At 35.5% G+C, this 6,000-nt stretch overlaps 1 long non-coding RNA gene across 1 annotated transcript; it reads left to right on the top strand.

The window, feature by feature from the left end:
* Positions 1-571: 571 nt before the first annotated feature.
* Positions 572-5,866, top strand: LOC139143120 (uncharacterized). The gene is made up of 5 exons (XR_011554534.1): positions 572-677; positions 2,855-2,949; positions 4,546-4,733; positions 5,201-5,269; positions 5,752-5,866. It is a non-coding gene; the product is annotated as an uncharacterized lncRNA (long non-coding RNA).
* The last annotated feature ends 134 nt before the right edge of the window (positions 5,867-6,000 follow it).

The following is a 6,000-nucleotide window of genomic DNA, read 5'->3' as shown; positions in this document are numbered from 1 at the left end:
ATGCAAAAAGCAGAGAGCGTTATAAATAAATAAATAAACAGATTACTTCAAGTACAAAGTAATGAAATCTATTACTTAAGTTTCATGCATCTTGCAATCCTCAGAAGTGAAAGAATTACTAGCTCGACACTCTTACATATATGATTGGGACAAACCATTCTATTTGTAGGTGGTGTTAAAATTCGATAAATAATATTTGTTTTGGTGGCGACATTTTGAAACCAACTCAGAGCGTTTGTTTAACAGTGTAGATTTGTCAGCATTGATAATGTGCAGCTTTTCTGATATACAAAGATTACATCGCTTGTTCATGTTTTACAATGCTTGTTCATTGAGCTACTCTAACATGAACAAGCGATGTTATCTTTGTATATCAGAAAAGCTGCACATTATCAATGCTGACAAATCTACACTGTTCAACAAACGCTCTGAGTTGGTTTCAAAATGTCGCCACCAAAACAAATATTATTTATCAAATTTTAACACCACCTAGAAATAGAATGGTTCGTCCCAATCATATATGTAAGAGTGTCGAGCTAGTAATCCTTTCACACACCTACTTTCCAGCTACTAGAGGCTCAATTGTAAAGAAACGGTCGACTCTGCCAACAATGTTACCTGGCCTGCCACAAAGGCTAATTGCTCTGAAGTTGCAACGTGTGGTCGAGGTTATTATGGTACGTGTTTGTTTTGTGGTTACTTTTACGTCTTTTATTCTACTAATCAATGGGAAAGAAAAACATGTGCTTACATCAGTATAGTAAAAGTCCTTTGAACACATGTCTTAATTGTGAAGTTATATTACAATCAAATATTTAAGCAATAATGAACCCCCTCCCGGCCCATAATGGACTCAAGCAAACTTTGCACTCCATAATGTACTCGGCTTCGCCTCGTACATTATGGAGTGCAAAGTTTGCTTGAGTCCATTATGGGCCGGGAGGGGGTGCATTATTGCTATTATTTTATAGTTTTGGCAATGCCAGTGAATTTGTAGTTGTAGAAAACGAATAAAAAAGGAAATTTAAACTGAGTTTGAAGCCAGTGAGCATCGTCCGGCATGATCGGCCCTAACTCTGTATACTGTATACATTTACATGCACTCCACACTGCACTGCACTGAACACGCACGTTCAACACAAAAAAATGAGCAGCACTTTCACGGTTCAATTTGGAATTAAAAATCGATGTATTTATGAAGGAAATGAAAAGGAATTGCATCCCTACCGTCTATATCGAACTTGAAACATCACCTTTAAATATCATGCCATTCAAAAAGCCGACACGGTGAAATGCCAGACATGAAGAAAACGGAATGTTTATGCATCGACATCAGCATGATCAGCGAGCTGCATGGTATCAGCTGATCAATACGATCATTATTATGTCGCTAGTAGTACAGCATTCATTGCAAACGATATCAACAGAGTTCAACAATGTTATTCAAATGTTTATATTTCATTAATAATTGTGTCTATAAATTTAATTTTCGATGGCCTATTTTATTTCGGCGAACGAGAAAACTTGACGTAAACGGGTGCTTGAAAGGTACAGTTGACAAACATACTGGAGGGTCTCCGTCGCGATATCGTAAACAAGGCAAGGTGAAACCACAGACATGGAGAAAAATACGATGAATGAAAGTTGTCTCCGATTACAGTCAGTGCATCAGAATTAGGTGGCCGAGATGTTAGATCAACGGATAGTCCACGGTCGTCATGATTGTTGGCAGTAGCTGACCTTGGACCGAGACTTTGAATGGCTGCTAGTAATTTCCGTAGACACTTCCGGTCAAGGTTGATGACAGCAAGCTGCCGTTGTTGGCCCGTTTACGGCTGGTTCGAGTAGCCTTTCACGCTTGCATCGTTTACATGGCCACTGACATACATAACATGCCATGTGTCAAACCTAGTATCGTCTTGAAGTTTGCAAGCGTACTGAGTTCCGTTTCACCTATACGGCAACGAAGCGAACCATGTTGTAAACAAACGTAGTAGTACAACCAGCGTGTACGGGGACTGCATGCTGAGCGCGAGCCAGACAGAGCAGACGACAAGTGCATGCGGGAGGACTCAAAAAATGTGATAAATCGTACAGTAAGACATTATTATCAATATTGTGCACCATTATCAAGATTTTTAGTTTTGTGTATTACATGGTTTATCCGATACTTTCCCTCCTTTTAAATGCGCAGTCCTTTTTTTGTTTTCAAAAAATAACTTGGATTGTTATGCTCGCTGTGGGGCCGCAATGTTGAATAATGGAATGCATTATCAGTAATAATGTGTGGATATGACGTCACAAAATTCACTGGTATTGACAAAGCTATAATATAATTCGGGATTTTGCGAACATAGTATATCATATATCGACTGTGTTGATTAACAGTTATTGTTCCTCTAGTTATTTGTACTCCTACATCCTGCTGTTATCTACAGAAGGCTTATAGTCTGATTGCTTATAGTCTGATTGACGATGATAAATATCATCCATCTTCTACCATGTTTTCGATTAAAGGTATACTGTCACCTGTTCCGATTTTGTCACAGTTACCATGGAAAGAGAAAATCTAACCAATCACAGATTTTAAGCGGGTGGCCGCTTTTTAAAAACAGCGCCCTCACATGGGCATTTTAAATACCAAGGAACGCCCTTTTGACCATATATGGGCATACTTTGATTACCGGTGACTGTATAACTTTAACACATACAATTGTTGCCTAACAGCGCAAGCTCTATCCCAAAAGCTCTATTCTTAGAATAATTTAGGTGAACTTAATGAATAATTATACAAATGTGTACATTAAATAGTTACTATTATTGTGTCAATATTACCCATTCTTTTGTTTTGAAGGTAATGTCGTTCGCTATTGCAGTATGTCTGGGGAGTGGTCTGACCCGGACACCACATATTGCGTGAAGGGAAAATACCAGGATATTGCAGACCAGGTAACTTTAAGCAATATTGATTATTGAGTATTTCTATTTGATAAACGCATGTGTTACAAGAACTAATCGATACTCTGACAACACTGCTTTTTGATTATAGTAGAAGTGAACATAGAAATATATATTTAGCCTCACTGTTGACACTATTGAAGGTATCAATAGCTATTTTCAACGTCGATCCACTATGTCAGCAGCCAACGTATCAGGATTGAACTAGCAAAGAAGCCAATTATCAAATCTACTAGTGGTCTTTACTTCTCATAATTGGAGTTTCAGCTGTGGACACAACCAACTTTGCGTTTAATGTTTAATGTTTAACCAATGTTTAATGTTGCGTTTATCGGATTTTTGTTTTTTGCTTTTGTGTATTTTTTTTCTTTTCAGAAAAAAACTGATTTTATTATATAAATTAAAGATAGCTACGTAAGAACCACGTATGAAATGTGATTTATTTATCAAAGGGCGCTAGATTTTTAATGTCGCGGCCTTAAAAACTTCCCTGCTTAAGAATTTTTTCGCTAAAAAGTAACCTATGTGCTGAGCTTTTAAATTGATCGAAAACGTTTATGCAAAGCTAGGCTTCCTTTTTAAATCTGGCGCCTACCACCATTTCAGTGTGCGAATGTTTTCCTCAGTAATGGTTTTACGTGTCGTCCTTCGTCAACAACATTTCTTGCATTTGTCGCCTTCCAATCAGTTGAAGAGTTTTTCCTGATGCTAGTATATTACTAAATTTTATTGATGTTGCGAAATATTTCCAGTTTTAGTTGAATTTATAAGTTCTCGCCAAATTTGGGACCAGTCTAGATTACGCTGCCATTCCTGTAGTATTTTTTATTTCTATAATACATTTACGATTGCTCATCCCTTCTCATAGGGTATGTTTAGCAAAACTACACCCTATTTACAAAACCTCAGGTCAACGCAACAACAAAACCTAATGCAATACTATGCCCTGCTGCTAGTGTGTCAGGCCTAGACTTTACCGACGGGTACTGTCGAACCGTAATAAGTATTTCAAACATTACCATTCCCGGAAAATTTCTGCCTGAACCATATGCAGTCTGACATAAAAGAACAATACATAATCTTATGCATCTAAAACATTTAATTCACTGAAATTCAAATCTGTAACAATGTGCAAGTGACTCAAATCCCATGGCTTGCCCTTTTCAAACATGAGTGAATATTTAAGTGACATTATTTTAGTGTAACCATGATAAAACACGCCTGTCGCCGATGAACAATGTATACACGGATTATTAAGTCAAATGCTAATAAGTATGCATGCATTCGAGGTCTTGAGACGCTTAATGTTCTATATAAGTATCTGTTTTGCGATTCAATGCCGTTTTGTACTGGCAAAGATGCAATTTTCCTTATTTTCAAAAATAACACATAATGAAACCATTTCTCCCTATAAACGAGAATAATTACAAGCAATTATTAATCATAAAAGGTACTAAATATTATTGTTATTATCATTACCATTGCCATTATTACATTATTACTGTCTTTGTTTTTTGTTGATATATATTTTTGTCCAAAGAGATTTTACTCGTATGATAACAATAAATATCTCCTTATTTCCTTTAGGCGAGGAGAATTAATACAAGCCAACAAGCAGAGAAGATCGTTGACGAAATTGAAAATGTTATATCGCTTGATAAAAGAACAATAAACGGAGGAGATCTTTTAAAAGTTATCGAAATTCTCGACATGATTCACAGAAAGAACCGTTTATGTTGGAAGGTGACGTAGGAAGCAAAATGAATTTCTCGTTTGTAAGTATTGCTAACTCACGTTTACATTGAGGCCTCACTTCAGTGTCAAATTTAGCTAACACGAAATTTATTTAGTTGTCAACGAGTTCAATTGAGAACAAAAGATTGACAAAATGTTATCCAGCATTTCACTTCATAAAGAGGGATATTGCGCGCGTTTAAATATGCCTTCAAGGCCCAATTATACTTAATTATGAGTTGTAATTACATGAAAGTTGTGACTGATGTAGCAAATACTTCAATTATGATAAAATGAAGAAATCTTTGTATATGCTCTGAAGTATACCAATATTCTGTTTGCTTTTAAAAAGTAATAACGCTTGCTAGAGTATGTGTACAATTACTTCGTGTATATATATATATATATATATATATATATATATATATATATATATATATATATATATATATATATATATATATATATCAGGTATAATGTTGATTCTTATTCCGAATCCTGTTCCTAGGTATTTGTGAAAATTGTCAGCAATATGCTTGACAAACGTAACGAGCAAAGGTGGCAAGATATCCATAGGGTTCGTATTCTATATTATCAATCGTTTTATTCACAAAGTACAGATGTTCGGATAAAAATTAAAAAAAATATAATTCTCTAATAGTGGGGACTGGCAACATTTAGATCGTTTGGATATAATGTTGAATTGTGTATGCATCTGCGTTACATCGCTGGCGTTGCTTTTTTTCCCACCGGGTTTCCTAGTAATGTTAGGACTAAAATTTCGATGATGATCTCTTGAATTCATATTAGGTATTAGAATAAAGTACTTATGCCACTTTGATGATGACATTTCAAACTCTCTACCCTAATTTCACTGATTAACAATTTTCAGTTTTAGTTACATTTCGTAGCGTTGAATATCGAAGCGTTCAGATTCGGACTGAATTAGGCATTTTAGTCATCTAATTTTTTGGGAATATGATATTTCGCCATAACGACAAATATGCCAGCATGGATTAGTAGAAGATGATTTAATTCCTTTTTGCATTTTGTTCATAGAACAAAGGCGTAGACAAAGGTACAGCTGCAGTATTTGAGGATCTGGAAAAATTCGACCTCGCTGCAAGCTACTTCATCCGGAATTACAATCTTTCGATCAATCTTGCTCATGAAAATATAGGTGAGTATTGACATAACACGTCTTAACGGTGTTTTAAATACCTTTTTTAATATCCAATTTTCATAAATGGAAACTCAATGATTTAAGCGTTTCTTAAAATCCATAGCTATACTAAATAATGACAATAA

The sequence above is a fragment of the Ptychodera flava genome, chromosome 11 (genome assembly GCF_041260155.1).
Source record: "Ptychodera flava strain L36383 chromosome 11, AS_Pfla_20210202, whole genome shotgun sequence".
Lineage (NCBI taxonomy): Eukaryota > Metazoa > Hemichordata > Enteropneusta > Ptychoderidae > Ptychodera > Ptychodera flava.
Note: the sequence above shows the minus strand (reverse complement) of the source record. Positions and strands in the feature narration are given on the sequence as shown.